Source organism: Pinus tabuliformis, chromosome 7 (genome assembly GCF_031772625.1).
Source record: "Pinus tabuliformis cultivar Carrire ecotype Pingquan chromosome 7, CPIR1, whole genome shotgun sequence".
Lineage (NCBI taxonomy): Eukaryota > Viridiplantae > Streptophyta > Pinopsida > Pinales > Pinaceae > Pinus > Pinus tabuliformis.
The window spans coordinates 1,607,611,632-1,607,630,954 of NC_142293.1; positions in this window are offsets into that span (position 1 = coordinate 1,607,611,632).

Consider the following 19,323-nt stretch of genomic DNA (forward strand, 5'->3'; position numbering starts at 1 on the left):
AGGAGGAGTGCACTAGACCTGGGATTTTGGTATTTTTGTGTGAGCACTTTATTCCGAATTGTGCACACCATTGATGTTGAGAAGAAATGTTGCAGTCTCGCTAGCAGTGTCAAGATGAGGAGGGACAACAATTACTGTAGCTTCTGTGGCCACTGTGGCTTTTGGAAATCTCCACGCTGCTTTCCATTTTTCCCCATTTTTCCCTTTGGTTATGGGCTCCCCTCTGTTGAATCAATTGAGCGATTAGCATGAATAGGAAATCTACCCTTTGGTTATGGGCTCCCCTCTACTAAATCAATTGAGTGAGTAGAAAGAATAGGAAATCCAAAGGGGTATGGGAAAGTTGTGTGTATTTGCAAAAATTATAGTTTTACTATAGGAAAAGACATTTAGACGATTTGAAAAAGAGTTTGAAACAAAAAAACTTTTTTATTGTGCAAAATATATAAAGGGGGATAGAGTTACAATTGGTTCTCATTTATATAAAGGGGTTAGAGTTACAATTGGTTCTTATTTAGAAGAATTATATTACACAAAAATTAGTAAATAACTACAGGAAAATACATTTAGATGATTTGAAAAAGAGTTTCAAACAAAATAATTTTTGATCATGCAAAATATATAAAGGGGTTTAGAGTTACAATTGGTTTTCATTTAGAAGGATTAGATTTTTTCTGGTTGCATTTTGATATCCAGTATTATTATAAAAAAGTTAATGCATAATTAATATTAAGATAATATGCACAAATTATTGAACAACTATAGGAAAATGCATTTATATGACTTGAAACATAGTTTGAAACAAAACAACTTTTGATTGTGCAAAATATAGGAAGGGTGTTAGAGTTACAATTGGTTTCCATTTAGAAGAATTAGATTTTTCTGGTTGCATTTTTTATATCCATTACTATTATGGCAAAGGTTAATGAATATTTAATATTAAGATAATACACACAAATTATTGAAAAAATATAGGAAAAAACATTTAGACGAATTGAAAAAGAGTTTGAAACAAAACAAATTTTGATCATGCAAAATATATAAAGGGTGTTAGAGTTACAATTGGTTCTCATTTAGAAGAATTAGAATTTTTTCTGGTTGAATTTCCTTTTATCCATTACTATTATGGAAAAGGTTAATGCGTATTTACTATTAAGATTTCTATATAGGGAGTGAAAATATTATTAGTAGGATGTATTAAGTTTGGGGTGACATAAGATCCATAAGCATCAATAAAGAAAATATATGCAATATCACATAGTAGTGTGAGAGATCATGTTGGGATGAAGATACTTTTGACAAAGGGTGTTGTGCTTATTATTTGGGATCATCTTCATTAATGGTTCCTCTAGGGGATCTTAATAATATCTTCACCTATGGAATGGTATGTTGATATTTTTAGCACAAGACAAACTAGATAAAGCGATGAGTGACATTGATTTTCATCATCTATAGTTCATGTAATATATCACAAAAAAGGCCCTTTGCATGTCCACCCACTTCTCTAATGATTTTTCATAGAAAAACATAAAATATTGATGATTGGTTGCCATAATATATCTAAAGGATCTAATATACATGTAAATATGTAGGTCATTTTTAAAGACCTAACTATATGGAAGAGTCGATTTACCGTCAGGCCTAAGATATTTATTGAAGAAAATGCTGATATGGACAACCATAACTATGGACTACTTCCATTTGTTACAAGATATAATATCTAAAATAATGTAAAATTGGGTGTTAATTTAATTTAGTCTATGTTGGGATACATGTTTCACCATATCATAGGAGAAACTCCTAACAAAATGAGGGTATAAGGTAGATATCTCACACCAAGTCCAAGGTTTGTTAATTTCATGGTCTCTCATTTGGATTCGATTTTCATTCCTCAATTGCATGCTCATATTAATAAATTACAACCAATAAACTAATGTGATAATGTATTTTGAATTTCCTTGCAAAAAAAATAACTTCTTGTTTGACCTCTTTCCGTAGTGAAAGTAGATTTCTTTCACTAAACTAGATTTATAAAGTAGATTTCTTTCTAAACTAGATCATGTTGGGATGAAGATACTTTTGACAAAGGGCATTGTGCTTATTATTTGGGATCATCTTCATTAATGGTTCCTCTAGGCGGTATTAATAATATCTTCACCTATGGAATGGTATGTTGATATTTTTAGCACAAGAAAAACTAGATAAAGCGATGAGTGACATTCATTTTCATCTTCTATAGTTCATGTAATATATCACAAAAAATGCCCTTTGCATTTCCACCCACTTCTATAATGATTTTGCATAGAAAATTGAATGGTATGTTGATATTTTTAGCACAAGACAAACTAGATAAAGCGATGAGTGACATTGATTTTCATCATCTATAGTTCATGTAATATATCACAAAAAAGACTCTTTGCATGTCCATATCATAGGAGAAACTCCTAAGAAAATGAGGGTATAATGCAAAGATCTCACATCAAGTCCAAGGTTTGTTAATTTCATGGTCTCTTGTTTGGATTCCATTTCCATTCCTCAATTGTATGCTCATATTAATAAATTACAACCAATAAAATAATGTAATAATGTATTTGGAATTTCCTTGCAAAAATAAATAACTTCTTGTTTAACCCCTTTTCCATAGTGAAGGTAGATTTCTTTCTCTAAACTAGATTTCTAAACTATATTTCTTTCTAAACTAGATTTCTAAACTACATTCCTAAGTCCTTGATTTAAGATGCAGGAGGACGAGCTTATTGTGGTAGTAGCATTCACTTTTCAACTTCAATTTTTGGGCGGTCCTAAGATTTGTGTATGGTAGAAACCATAGCTCAAGTCATGGCCAGCAAGAAGATCGAGCACCTTGAACAACAGTTGGATTCTTTCGAGGGCCTAGTAGAAGAGTTGAAGCGATTCATGGCACAATTCAAAATGAGCATGTTGGTGTTTCATGCGGAGGCACATGGTCTTAATGAAGACCTTGAAGGAGAATCTAGCCATCATATTCACTTCCATGGAAATCACCAACATTCCCACCCTTGGCCACCCAAGCTGGACATGTATAAATTTGATGGCTCTAATCCGGCAGTATGGGTAGCACAAATGGAACAATATTTCATTCTAAATGTATCTGAGATGATGAAACTAAACGATGTGTGGGAACCCTTTACTTGGACCAAGAGAGATGGCAATCGTGGCAGTGGCATCGGAAATGCTATCCTGGGAACATTACTTGGCAGGTGTTCTTAAAATCTCTTTATGACCACTTTGACTGACAATCTAATTTTTTGGGTCGTCTTACTAAGCTCTGACAGACAAGCACAGTAAAAGACTACATTGCAGCCTTTGATACATTGGCCATCTGCAGAAAAGTTCTGGGAGATGAATTCTACTTGGAATGTTTTATAAGTGGTCTCAAAGAAGCCATCCAAGCCCATGTCCGGATGCACCACCCACCCACATGGATGGACACTTGCACAAAGTCTATCGAAGTGGAACATGCTTTAGCTACCCAGTCACCTCATCTAAATTTCATTGCCAATGGATGCCACACCCAGACTCAGGGCCCACCCAAACTCTTAAGGTTAAAAAGGTGTCTCCAACAGAAATGGCTGAAAAAAGAAAACAAGGATTGTGCTACTATTGTGATGACAAATACTCCCCGAGGCATAAATGCAAGGAACCCAAATTCTTTCAAATTGATGTTACTAATCACAGCTCATCTAAGGAAGCCCCTCCCCTTGAGGGACCAGAGGATGAAGTTCAGGACACACAGTAGGACAATGAGCTCCCAGCTACGCCAAAAGAACTAGTTATCTCGCTACATGCTTTGGTGGGCATTTCTGTGCCCCAAACTCTCAAAATCAGAGGCTTTATTAAACATCGCCCTGTAGTATTATTGATTGATAGTGGCAGCACTCATAACTTTATCCATCAGAGAGTCGCCAAAGCTATTCATTTCTTTGTCATGGTAGTCTCTATTTTCCAGGTCTTGATTGTTGATGGGGGGACAATGAAATGTGAAGGCCCCTGTAAAAATATCAAACTTCAGATGGGAGACTACCACCTAAAGACCCACATGTTTGTAATTAACATGGGCGGTTGTGATATTGTCTTGGGTACGAATGGCTTCGCACACTAGGCCTAATCACAATGGATTTCCAAGAGTTATATATGAGATTTAAGCAGAATGACCACATGCATACCCTCCGTGGATTCCAGGTAGGTGCTCCTTCTATCATCAACTCGCATAGAATGGAAAAGTTGTTGAAAAAGGCCATCATGGAGTTATCACCCAGTTTAATACCATCCAGGCCATCGAGCCCATTACTCTTCATATTCATCCTGAGATGCAATAGGTCTTAAACCGCCACCAACAGGTATTTGACAAACTTAAAGAGCTTCCACCCTCTAAAAGGGAACATAATCATAGCATCACTTTGGTCCCAGGAGCAGAACTGCCGAATGTGCGCCAATATAGATATCATTTCACCTGAAAGAATGAAATTGAAAAAAATCATCAAGGAACTCCTTGAAGCTGGTGTTATTCGTCCTAGCATCAGTACTTTTTCATTGCCAGTGGTCATGGTGCTCAAGAAATATGGGGGATGGCGTAGGTGTCCGGACTTCAAGGCTCTTAGCAAGCTCACTGTCAAAGACAAATTCCCTATCCCAGTTGTTGATGATCTACTTGATGAACTACATGGTGCTCAATTATTTACTAAGCTAGACCTTCGCTCTAGCTATCACCAAATATGCATGAAAGAAGTACAGATTACCAAGATTGCTTTCCGAACTCATGAAGGCCATTATGAATTCTTCGTCATGCCATTTGGTCTCTTTAATGTCCCATCCACTTTTCATAGCCTCATGAATCACCTGCTGAAACCATATCTTTGAAAATTTGTCCCCGTTTTCTTTGATGACATTCTCATCTACAACCTAACCTGGGAAAAACATCTTCAACATGTAGACCTGCTCTTGCAACTACTTCAGAATCACAAATTATTTGTCAAATTGTCCAAGTGCTCTTTCGGCATGGAAGAAGTCAAGTATTTGGGCCACATTGTGGGTCGTGCAGGTGTCCAGGTGGATCCCAAAAAGATATAGGCAATGCAAGATTGGCCCCAACCATAAACCTTGAAGAGTTTGAGGGGATTCTTGGGTCACAATTATGGTCTTATTGCTAGACCCCTCACTAACCTTCTCAAGAAAAATTCATTCCTCTAGAGTGATGCAGCACAACAGGTGTTTATGGATCTCAAATAGGCCATGTGTTCAACTCCAGTATTGGCACTACCTGACTTCACCAAATCTTTTTTGATTGAATGTGATGCTTCAGGTATTGGTATTGGTGTTTTCTTAATGTAGGAAGGTTGACCCTTGGCTTTCACTAGCGAACAACTGAGTGGGAAACATTTGGGACAATCTACCTATGAGAAGGAGATGATGGCCATCTTACATGCAGTAGATACCTAGCAACCATACTTATTGGAGCGACGTTTCGAAATCTGCACAGACCGTCAAAGCCCCAAATATTTTTTGGACCAACGTCTGTCCTCGCCCCAGCAAAATAAATGGCTAGCCAAAATGTTGGGATATGATTATGAGATAATTTACAAGAAAGGGTGAGAAAATTTAGTAGTAGATGCTTTATCACGCCAATTTGAGGATGAAATCACCCTGCTATCACTCTCTCTTCGCATACTAGATTGGATTGAAGAAGCCTGCAAGAAATGGTTTTCACACCCCTCTCTCTCCCAACTCATTAATAACTTGTGAGCATATCCTAATTCCTCAGTTGGCTACTCTTGGAAGGATGAGATTCTTTACTACAAGGATAGAGTTACTTATATCACCAACGTCCACCCTAAAAACACACATTTTGGAAAAGTTGCACTCATCTCCCACTGTAGGCCATGCAGGCTTTTAGAAGACTTATGCTTGCACTCGTCGTTCTTTCTTTTGGATAGGCATGAAAAGTGACATTCTTACTTTTGTAGTTGAATGTGATGGGTGTCAACACCACAAAGGAGAAAGAGTCAAGTCACCAGGCACCTTACAACCATTGCCAATCCTTGCCTCAATTTGGATGGATGTTTCTATGGATTTCATTATCAGTCTTCTAAAGTCAAGCAACAAATCAGTCATCATGGTGGTTGTGGACAAACTTTTTAAATATGCTCATTTTTTGTGCTCTACGCCACCCATTTACCCCCACTTTGTTGGCTCAATCTTTCATGGACCAGATCTTCAAACTGCATGGCATGCCCACTTCCATTATGTCTTATCGTGACCCGACTTTCACCAGTAACTTTTGGCAAGAAATTTTCAAGCTATAAGGAACCCAACTACAACTAAGTACTTCCTATCATCCCCAAAATGATGGTCAAACTGAAGCAGACAAAAAATGTTTGGAGACATACCTAAGGTGCTTCCATTTAGAAAAGCAACATCAATGGGTACAGTGGCTATGTCTAGCTGGATGGTGGTATAATACTAACTATCATGCAGCCACCAAGATGACTCCATATGAAGTAGTGTATGGCCAGCTCCCACCTTCACCTAATTCTTATATCCCTGATGCTCTAAGGTGCAAATAGTGGATCAACTACTACAGAACCGTGCAACCATGCTAGCCCATCTCAAAGATAATCTCCATCAAGCTCAGAATCAAATGAAGCAACAGGAAGACCAACATAATTCAAAGCAAACATTTTAAGAAGGGGATTAGGTATTCTTGCAACTGCAACCATATAAGCAAGCATCACTCAAAGAAAAGGGCTACCAAAAATTAGCTCCAAAATTCTACAGACCTTATCAAATACTTCATCACATTGGAGTAGTAGCCTACAAGCTAGCCTTGCCACCAGCTTCAAAAACCCATCCAGTCTTCCATGTATCATGCCTCAAGAAAGTGGTGGGGAACAATTGCAGAATTCAAACCAGTCTACCTGAATTGGATGAAGAAGGTTCACTCTGGCTCCAAACTAAATAGGTCCTCAATACACGAGAATGACATCTCCACAACTGCGTGATCAAGGAAGTCCTCGTCAAGTGGAAAGACACCTCTCCAGAAGATGTGACCTGGGAACCAACTACTATTCTTCAGCAATTTCCGCAGGTTTAGCCTTGAGGACAAGGCTTCCTTTTATGGGGGAAGGCATGTTTGGGTCCAACCCTAAACCCATTATTTATGTAATAGGTTCAAGTCATAGTTGTAGCCAGTTAAAGAGTCAATAAAGCCCGTATTAATAATTGTAAGTGGTTGACCTGCATTTAAGAAAGGGACCATAGTTAGTTGCAAATGGGCCATGGTATTAGATAGATGGTATTGAGAGAACCATGGTAATGACCCATGGTATTGTATGTATGAATCCTATATAAAGGATAGAGAGTCCCCGTTGAGAAATATCGAGTCTTATTTTGTAATCAAGCTTTGCTCTACTGCAGGTTGCCCCCTAGAAGAGGCAAGTGAACATTGCCTTCATATCTTAATAATAAAATACTTGTTGTTTTTCTCATTTCGTTATGTGTTATGGGTTGTATTTCTTTGCATATCTGGTATCTTGGATTTTCTCATAGGTCAATAACATAACACCTTGCATCGTGCCTGGTTAGTCATAAGATCATGTTGGTCACAACCTCCGTAGCTTAAATAAACAAGTGGTAATACTCTTCATCTTCTAAGATATGTAATAAACAAGTGAAAGGGAGCAAGACACGTAGAGGAAACAAATGGAATGACTTTCAGTTCTTGTAACCATGCATGCCATTGAAGATAGAATGATACGACAATGATAAGCAATCTTTTAAGCTACACTAAGAGGTGTATTTAAAAACATGTGCTTTGTTTTCCATACCTAGCCACCAAAGGGTTATGCATCACATGGAGTCTTCAAGCAGTACTAATATTCTAGCATACCTTGGGTTCCTTGATCTACTTATTTTTCTCCTCAGCTCCTTTAGAGTCACATATCATGTCATCCTTCTTCGTGGCCCCTGAGAGACATAATTGTGTAGTTTCAGTGGGCAATGATTGTTGCGGGATGAGGCCCTGGGAGGACACATTTACATAGTTTTAGGATGCAAGGCACTTCTATAAGATGAGGCCCTAGGAGGACACATCTAAGAAGTTTTAGGATGCGAGGTAGACTGGGTAGTCAAGGGACAAAACTGCACAGTTTCTGGAGATAGTGGGTTCCGGCGGAGGGAAGGAGATTGGAGGAAACGACTGCGCAGTTTTGAATGTTAAGGAAGTTGGGATTTCTGCACATTGCATAGTTCCAACAGGCAAGGTAAAATATTGAGGGTTACATATGTGAAGTGAACAATTTAGGAAAGTTGGATGAGGCTAGGTTGCTAAGGAAACTCCGAAATTTGGCTAAGTGTGGGATCAATAGAACTGATGTGAAAAGTGATAAAATTTGACTACGATCACACACTTGAAAACTTAGCGATACAACATAGACCATCCAGAACATATAAAACATACTTCACTTAATGGAACAACCTTTGTGGCAGCTTACGATAAGTGCGGCTCCGATGATAGACTTTGGTAGGATAAAGGTGACACTTGTATAAGAGTGTGTCAAATGAGATTGAAACATGTCTATGTGGTGAGGACAACCCATTCTCATAAAGGTTTTCCCTTGAATTAAAACAAACCTCGCTTTGCATGACAAGAGATAACCCCCAGACCAAAGATGACATATTCTATGTAAATATAAAAGCATGAATGACTCTTAATATTGAAAAGGGGAGCTTGAGATCATCAACTTACCAATAAGTGACTAAGGAATAATCGATCACAATACCCATACTAGGCTTTGAAATTTAAGTGCAGGCCAAAATTTTTGAGGGTTTTGTAGCTGCTACAACAAAGCCTTCACCTTCTTGCTAGCTTCTTTTTCAACCAGTGTCTTGAATTCTACGAACTTTGAGAATGTCTCATCTTTCTTCAACATGAAAAAGGTCTAACACTTCCTTGAGAAGTCATCAATAAAAATGAAAAAATATTTTTGTTTGATAATGGAGGTTGTCGAGAAAGGTCCATAAACAGGATAGTGGATCCTTTCTAGGACTGCATTTGCTTTGTTGTCCCGATCATGGAATGTGGATTTTACTTCTACAACGTACATCCTTTGCATACATCCTACTGCTTACGTTCTCCTTTAGGGAGGGCAGTGGTTATTTGTTGTATAATATTTGAGGTACCATGATTGAAATGGCCAAGTATTTTGTGCCAAATTTCATCGACATTGTGACCTGCACTTTCTTTGCCTTACTGCTTAATGCAGCACCGTCTTCTAGATCTAGCTTACATAGGCTCTTCACACAAACCCAGATTTGCTTCACCCATCCCATGGCTATGTGTCTTAGGATTACTTTTCCTTTGATGAATATCACTTCACAACCATGGTCCTCCAAAACTACAACAAAGATGATATTTTTCTTTAGGTCTAGAACAAACATGACATCCTTGAGCGTGAGAGAGGAACCTGACTCCCTCTGAAAGGTGACTGTACCAATACTAGTCACATTGTACCATTTTTCATCCCCTAGCTTAATGTGCATCTAGAGATATTTCTCCTCCAAGTCACTGAAAAAATATTTACACCTTATCATGTGGAATGATGCACTTGAGTCCAAGTACCACACACTCCCCATCATTGACGTGGACATGCATATGATAAGGGTAAAGTCAAGCTCAAACTGTGAAGCCAAGGTTTAACATGCTGCTCCTCCTAAGTTCTTCTTTCTTGCATTTTTGTGTGGACAAGGCTTCATGGCATAGTGTTCGCATTCATGACAATGGAAGCATTTAATTTTTGACAGATCTTTCTTCTTTCGCCCTTGACTGGATTCTGGTTTGGTTTGAGATTTATTCCCCTTTCCCTTCTTTCCCTTTCAATCAAATCCAAATTTTTCTTTATCCTCACCCTTGGATGAGGTCCCATCTCTGGTATTCCACCTTATTGCCTCCTGTACCAAATCAGACCATAAGTGTTCCCAATTCGGTAGTTTCTTCCTTCCATTCATTAAATCTTGATAGTTATGCCAGCAATTGGGAAGACCCAGAAGGGCTAGGCTTACCAAGTCATCCTTTGAAACAATAACACCAACTATTGCAAGCTCATAACAAAATTGTGTGAACCTACTCAGATACTGCGGGATAGTGTCATTCTTCTACATCTTGATATTTCAAAGTTTATCCTTGAGCTCCAGCTTCCTATGGTCACTACTATTCTGGAATAGATTTTTCAGTGTCTACCACATTGCATAAGTATTTTCTTTCCCATGGAGATTGGTGACAATGCGGTCTTTTACTCCCTCTAATAGGTCTCGCACGTACTCCCTCCAATATTATTCTCCTCGCCTTGGTTACATATTTTTTGCACTGAGAAAGGTTTTCGGCATCATATTTCGCTGGTTTTGCAACATCTCCCTTAATATATTCTAGAAAGCCATTGTCATCGAATACATCCTCCATGCGATCCTTCCATGCAATGAAATTAGAGTTTCATTCCAAGGCATACTCTAGCCTCAACCCATTGAAGGTCATCTTCTTAGCTCTGAAGAGATCCTACTACATTGAACTACAAATTTGAACCTCCTGAGAAACAACTTTGAAATTTTTTCTCTAATGTGAATCTTGCTATGGTGTAGATTTTCAACTGCTCATGAAGTTTTAATCAAAACTACAAGACAAAAACCTAGTCTACTACACTATGGATGTTATGAAACCAGCTCAAGAAAAAGATAGAAAAGATAGATCAATGCCTTAGAATTAACCCTCTTCGAGGGGGCAACCTCCTTTACATTACATAAATGAACAATTCTTGGATGATTCAAATGACAAAACCTCCTTTCTATATATAGGGGTATAATGAGTCACAATATAACCCAGCCGACCTAACAATAATAATATAAAGCCACAAAAATAACAATAGAGGGATTGTATGGGGCACAGTAATAATAATATGGGGATAATAGGGGCACAACAATATTAATAAGGGGTCCAAGTACAATAGTAATGGGGTAATCACTAGTATTATAGGGACCCAACATGCCCCTCTCCTACAAAAGAGTGTTGTCCTCAAAGCTTGAGAAGTTCTGGATGATTATGTATAAAATTCTCATCCTCCCATGTGGAATCTTCAGCGGATAAGTTCTTCCACTTGATAAGATACTCCGGAATTAATCAATTTCGTAGCTGTCGATTTCTTGTTTCTGTGACTGCTTCCGGTTCCAATATAATATGACCCAAATATTCCACCTCTTGTACTCCAAAAAAACATTTGGATCTTTTTGCATATAATTGTTTCTCCTCCACTAGTTGTAGCACCCTGTCAACATGTTCAACATGATCCTTCCAAGACTTGTTGTAGATTAGTTTATAATCAAAAAATACTAACACAAATTTTCTAAGGAATGGTTTGAAAATTGAATTCATCAAACCTTGAAATGTTGAAGGTGCATTGGTAAGGCCAAAAGGCATGACCAAAAATTCATAATGACCTTCATGAGTTCTAAATGTTGTTTTCGCAATGTCTTCAGTCTTCATTCTGATTTGATGATATCCTGAACGAAGATCCAACTTGGTGAAGTAAATTGATCCATGGAATTCATCCAGTAATTCATTAATGATAGGAATGGGAAACTTATCTTTAATAGTGAGCTTGTTGAGCTCCCTATAATTCGGACACATGTGCCATGATCCATCCTTCTTGTGCACCAATACTACTGGAGTAGAGAAAGAACTTTGACTCAGTTGAATTATACCAGCCTCTAGCATTTCTGCAACCATACGTTCAATTTCACTCTTTTGGGCATAGGGATATTTGTACGGCCTGATGTTTGGAGGAACACTTCCTAGAATCAGATGAATAGCATGATCATGATCACGAATAGGTGGGAGACCTTTGGGAGTCTCAAATACCTTGGAATGATTTTCCAAGACTTTTTGTAGATCTGGAGAAATAGATGATTCCAATGTGGAAACATCTAGCGAACATAATTGTGCAATTACACCTCTTTGTTCCTTTTTTAGAAGCTTTGTCATACTATTAGAGCTTACTATCTTTCATGTTTCCTTGCAATACCCCTTAATTCAACTTCCTTTCCTTCCACAGAAAATTTCATGAAAAGTTCTTGAAAATTAAAAGCTATTGTACCCAAGGATTGTAGCCATTGGATTCCTAGTACAACATCAGCACCTCCCATTGGAATGGAAAGCATTAGGCTAGTCAATACATATTCTCCCATGGATAGCTTGATATTATGGCACTTTCCTGAGCAATTTATTGTTCCTCCATTTGCAACCATCACTTGACACTCTGGTACTGGATATAAGAAGCAATTCAATTCTTTTGCTACCTTACAATGAATAAAATTGTGGGTACTTCCTGAATCAATCAACACTATTACCTTTTTCTTCTTGATTTGTCCTTCTATCTTGATGGTTTGAGGAGTGGTAATTCCCACCAATGCATTACAAGATATGGTCGGATTCATTACTTCTTTATCTAGGATTTGTTCCTGGAGTATATCCTCTTCTTTTGACCTTTCTTGCTCCTTTTCTTCTTCCTCTTCGCAATCTATGTAGAATAATGTCTTCTCAGCACACTTATGAACTTTAGTGTATTTACTATCACAACTGTAACAAAGCCCTTTTGCTCTTTTTTCTTCCAATTGTTGTGGTGTCGACCTTATAGGTTGTGGAAGACTAGGGGCAACAACACTTCCATCTTTATAGTTGTGAGTGGTGTGCTTCCTGGTTGCCATAATTTTGCTTTCCATTTTTCTTGCTAACCTGAATGCCTTCTCTAATGAATCAGGTTCCCAAAGGCAAACATCATGTTGGATATTATCCTTTAAAGTCCCTATGAACACATCAATCCTATGCTCCTCTGGAATATTTTTTACCCTTATGTTCAATTTTTGGAACTCCTTAATGTGCTCCATTATTGAACCCTTTTGTTTGAGACTTATCAATTGGCTAAAAAAAAGTGTTGCTTTTTGTATCCTCATAATGTGTTGTCAATTCTTCCGTAAAAATTGCCCAAGTGATAATTTGTTTACAAGAGCAAAGCCATTGATACCATACAAATTGATTTTGTTCCAAATATAAAGTTGCAATACGTACCTTTTGTGTGTTTTGCACATTATTGAGATCAAAAAATTTCTCCATCTGTAATATCCATGTTGCGGGATCCTTGCCATCAAACTTCCTCATATATATTTTTGAAATATGGTGGGTCTTTGATCCAACATTAGGGTCTATGGAATCATGATTAACATTTCTTTTCTTCTCATCATGAGTTTCCTTTACTACCCATTCACCATTAGTGACCATTTCTTGTAGCAACTTATTCATATTTATCTTCAATTCTTCCATGTCTGTCTTCAAATCTATCTTCCAATCATCCATCTTATCTTCCATGCCATTCATCTTAGCTTCCACACCCTTTATCTTAGATTCCATGCCATTTATCTTAGCTTCTGTTAGCTTTTGTGAGACTGACATTTGTTGCACTTGGTCTTGTAATTTTGATATATCACGTAGCATTTCTTCCTCTTCTTCATGAGTCATGCTACTGCTTTCAGGTTGCTTACTAGGTGTTTGCATTTTATTTCCTTTGGGAATTAGTTACTGATAACAATGCTTTACTATGCCCTTTGAATTTCTTCAAAATAATTTTTCAAACCAAGCTTAAGCAAAAATTTAAAGAAATCTACACACCTTTTTCACTTTGTAGGAGCTCGATATTGCCTCTGATGTATCTTTGTAATTTATGATCATCTAGTTCTGAAACTGTGACCGGTAGTAGCCCTATATGTCCTCTTTCCAATGCCACCAGTCTGATCCCAATTGGATTCTCCAAGGAAGAGTTATGTCAAATCTCCCACAGTGACCTGATTATAGACTAGTTCAGTAGAGCTAACTTGTACGACGTTCCACATGTCCTTTTTTCGACCTTTGGTTCTGAAAAAGATATACAAGAAACTAAAGTCCATCCTCTTTCTACAGCTTTTTACGAAATTTCAATCCGATGCTCAAAGAGAAAGTTATGATTATTTTCCCCAGGTCACCTGTTTGGAATGTAATTTAGGAGTCTGCAAAAAGACCAACTTCCTCAGATCATATCTCCACAAATATAGCTCGAAAAGCTCTGAAATTTGGACCTGAGATTCAGTGCGACGTATTCTCAAATGGGTTTTTTTTAGCTTCTGAAACGTCTTAGAAAAAAATTTCTAGCGAAAATGCCATGATGACTTGTTTGGAGCAGCGAAACCCTAGAATCCAAAGCTCTGATACCAAATGTTATGAAACCAGCTCAAGAAAAAGATAGAAAAGATAGATCAACGCCTTAGAATTCAGCCTCTTCGAGGGGGAAACCTCCTTTACATTACATAAATGAACAATTCTTGGATGATTCAAATGAAAAAACCTCCTTTCTATATATAGGAGTATAAGGAGTCATAATATAACCCAGTCGACCTAACAATAATAATATAAAGCCACAAAAATAACAATAGAGGGATTCTATGGGGCACAGTAATAACAATATGGGGATAATAGGGGTACAACAATATTAATAAGGGGTAAAACTACAATAGTAATGGGGTAATCACTCTTATTATAGGGACCCAACAATGGAAGTCAATTCCCAACTTAGAACAAAAATTCCAGACATGCAATAAGAAATAACACACATGCACACAATATCTTTCTTTGGGAAAGAAGTCTGGTAAAAACCCCAATGTATGCTTGCATTAATATGATGAACATAGATGTATTACAATTGCTTTTGTCAACTAGCACAACCTGCAAGTGAATAACCTCTCTCTCTTCTCATTAAGAAGCTCTGGCCCAGACTTAGTCAATTTATGCCTTTTCTTGAGCCCCTATTTCCTTGTGCAATTCCTCGAGAAATTATTCCCCTATTATTTAGGAAATTTTCCAAAATGGATTGCGCAATTCCCAAGGTTGATCATCTGATTGCATGCAAACCTTGTACACTGAAAACTAGTCTACAACTGATGTTACACTACCTTGGAATCTCCACCACAACTGGGGAACTCGAATTATTTGCATGCACTAGTTATTTTGGGATGATTGATCAGTTAACTAGACGATCATTGAGTTTTACTGAAGTCCCACTACACAACTAAACTTCCATGAGTTACTCCAACAACTAGAACTAGTTTACTTGAATACAACTCAAGATAACTGACTTTGATTGATACAAATTAGAAATCACAAATGCTTAACTAAACTCTAAGTCCTCTAACTCGAATTTACTCAATAAACTATGTGACACAAGGCATGTCACACAAGTTAATTGCATCCAAGTTGTATGCTGATGTGGAAATTCATATTTTCTCAATTTAATGAAGGAAAAATCAAATTAAGAATTTATTGCTGCATTTTTCAACAATCCTTCAGGTGAATCTAATCCATGTTGTCGATGACAGTCAAGAGTTCTAGCACAATAATGTGCTGATAATAGCAACCAACATATAGAAGTAGCATTAAAATAAAAGAAACAGTCAAAAAACACGTATTAAAAGAAAATTGATGGAGACCCTGAAAAGTTCTCAACTATGATACTACTTATCCACGTTCAACAATAGTTCCTCCATCGCTCCTCTCATGAAGCACACCTTTGTTCTCGGCCTCCATTGCCCTAAATCCCATCGATTTTTGTTGACCTCCATCACTCCACTTCTTGAAGAACCCAATAACAATGTAAAGACAGGCCCCTAATCCTTTACCTTTACCTTTTTTATTAGTGCCTCGTATTGAAAATTTGAAGACAAATTATTGCTTTTCTCATCAAAAATTTTCTAAAAATACCCTCCATGTTGGAGTGCCAAATGCAATGATAGAGAAGTTGTCTCTAATTGTATTAGTAGTTATGAAAGGGACAAAATAGGAATTGATGTCCAATAAATCTTGTCAATAAAAGTTGTCAAATTCTTCTTAGTCAACTACCCCCACAAAACAAAGAGCCCAAAAAATCGTTGTCTTTAGATAAGGTAACGTGAATGGTAAGTATAATAACAAACTCGGTATAGGCGCAAGATAGTAGTTGCCTGCAAGTTGACTGACTTAGGGTGCACTGTCAGAGTCAATTTTGCAGTTGTTAGATAATATGGTCTTAAATTGATATGTTTGTGTCTTAATTGTTAATTGTGTTAAATAGGTTTCATCTAAAGTGGCCATTGTCTTAAATATAAGTTTTGTCTTAAAATATTTTTTTCTCAAACTGTTTTTGTCTTAAATATAAAGTTTTGTCTTAAAATAACTTTGTCTTAAATTGTTTTTTCCTTAAATATAAAGTTTTGTCTTTAAATGTTTGTCTCAAACTACTTTTGTCTTAAATCTAAAGTTTTGTCTCAAAATATTTTTGTCTTAAATATAAAGTTTCATCTTAAAATATTTTTGTCTCAAACTGCTTTTGTCTTAAAATATTTTTGTCTCAAACTGTTTTTTTCTTAAAGTTTATATTTAAGACAATTCAGTTGATATTAAATTTTAATGTAAAATAATTAAAATAAAAAGTGATTTTTTAAGACAAAAGAATTCTTTTGTCTTAAAAAAATGTCTTAAAAGTGCCCTTGGCGTAATAGTGAAACATGCATGCTTCTCACAATAGGATTTTTTAAACAATTATGAAATGCTTAATATAATTTACTCAATTTAATATCTAACAAAGATCCTCTCTCTCTCTCTCTCTCTCTCTCTCTCTCTCTCTCTCTCTCTCTATATATATATATATATATATATATATATATATATATGGTATCTCTGTACATATGTATATAAACTATTACCTTTTATTATAATGTTATGATAATCAACAATAATATCCTCTTTAATTTTACTAAGAGAGGAATTGTTCCAATTTCTTATCATTATCCATCAACAAAAAAATATAATAACTTTCTGCAACATCGAAAAAGAATTTTAGTGATCCCCTTTATGTTAATTTCACCCATCATTAAAACATATATAATTTTAATTTTAAACCAACATCCAATTACTATTACTAATCTAGAAACAAATGAATAATTATGAGAACGAGAATAACTAATGGTGTGCCAAACGTTTTCTACAAGAAAACCAAAGAGACAACCAAAATGTAAGTTTTGGAGGTGTAACATTGATAAAGTGATAATTAATGAATTTGGAGTTTAATGAGCCAATTTAATTGATGTCTTTAACCAACAAGTCAACATAGAAACAAAGGGAGAGATTGCATACATTTCATAGTAGAGATTAAGAACCCTAGGATGTATATGGTCTTCATATAGCCTAGGCACCAAGAAAATGTTGCAACCAAGTTGGAATGTTGTAACCAATGGATGTTTCCCAACAATTCCTCTGCGTGCACAATAAAAATACTATGGGGTCATACTTCCGATATAGTATCATATGGTGCCATCATCCCACTCATTTGTTTGAGTGTAATATCAACTTCGTTGGGGTATGTTCGTCAAGCCAGGCTGTAGTGTGGTCCTTGCCTATGGCTAATAGGAAACCTTCCCGCTGATTTATTGTCACTATAAGTTAGCCTTGTCCATCTTTTTTCAACTCCTCCAACATTTCTACCAATTATGTATGTGATGCCAAAAATGGTTCCCAACCTCTTCTAACTCTGCTATTTTACTTTGGGAGTATGAAAATTTTTACTGGCTTTATCTTTCGAACTAGGAGGCCATTTTGAGACTTCTGCATATCACTAGAAAAAAAATTCTTAGCTCTTTCCATTAAGTTGGGTTTTATCTGTATTTGATATGAACTATGTCTCCAAAATTGGTGCCAAAGTCATTGCATCATCCTAACCCATGCTGATAGTTGAATCTTCTTCCTGTGCTTCGAATTTAATCTCTTGAGTCCTTCTTTGACACCCTTGTCATGTGTGGACATCAATGGAAACATATTTCCAACAATTAGTTTTGTTGGGTGTCTGTTATATTCTTTCCATGACTAGTTGCACGTGCGTGGGGATCATGGGGGGAAAAGTCACCCTTGTTCATTGTGTTGGGTACAACCCTCCTCATCAGGGGGTTTCACACGGTTTGGGGAAACACCCCAAGAATTTTTTCTGGACCCTATATTAGGTGGGCAGATCTACCTATGGTTTTGTGCATGAGTTTTGCACATGGTTTTGGGCATGATGGTTTTCTACCAATGCTATTTTGTAGATACGTTTAAGGGAACTATGATTATGTTCTAATCTAGGGTTAATGGATTGGGGTTAATGAATGCTACGTCATGTATATATATGTATTGTAACATTAAAAGGAGCATAATAAAAAATCAATCTGGTAGTCTAGGTTTTTGGATCCAAGGGAAAAATCTCTGTGCATTTCTTTGGTATTTCTCGCCATTGTATATGTTTTGTTTTCAAGAATTTGTTTGCAAGTAATTTATGTACAGTGTTAAAACCTACACTTGGTATCAAATTTGTTTCAACTTCAAGGGGACGCCTTTGTTGTTAAGGGGTTTTTCTTAAGCCTGTGGTAGACCCTATTCAGTGGGAGATTTGCAAGATCAATTCTAGTGGTGAAAGGAGATGGCGAGAAGTGGAAAGATAGAGATCGAGAATTTTATGATGAGATTTTTGAGTTGTGGAAACTCAATATGGAGTATCTGCTAGTGGATAAAGATCAATTGATTGTTGTAAATCTGCGTATTAAACCAATGATAATGTTAGGTTAAGACTAGGTGAATTTGGATCAGAAAGCAGAGAGCACAATACGGTTGTGTATCTTAGATTCAGTATTGTTAAGTGTAGATATAAGTCTTTCGTATTAATCACATCGTTAGGATTTGGTCGATATTTGGAACCAACTAATGTGGTTCATCCTCAAGACAAGGTGAGAAATCAATAGATTTGAGGGAATAAATAGTAAGGATGCATCACTACCCAGAGTTAGTTGTTGAAAATTAACCGTTAGGTAATTTGTTACATTGTTTAATGAATTAGTTAGAAATTAGCTGATATGTAATAAATAAATGTTTATTTTCGATATTATAAATTAATAATATTAAATTTAGCTAGGAAGTAGTTGTTGGGTAATAAATAAATATTTCATTTCAATATTATAATTAGATTATTAATATTTATTTTAAAATTATTTAGAAATAATTAGTTTCAGATATTATAATAATAATTGATTTTTCTAATATAATTTGTTAGGTTTTGACTCATAATATTAGAAACTAGCTGTTATAAGTAATTGGATATTTTATTTCATAATCATGAGCTAAATTTATTAATAGTCGTGTCATCTAAAAATACTTAGTTT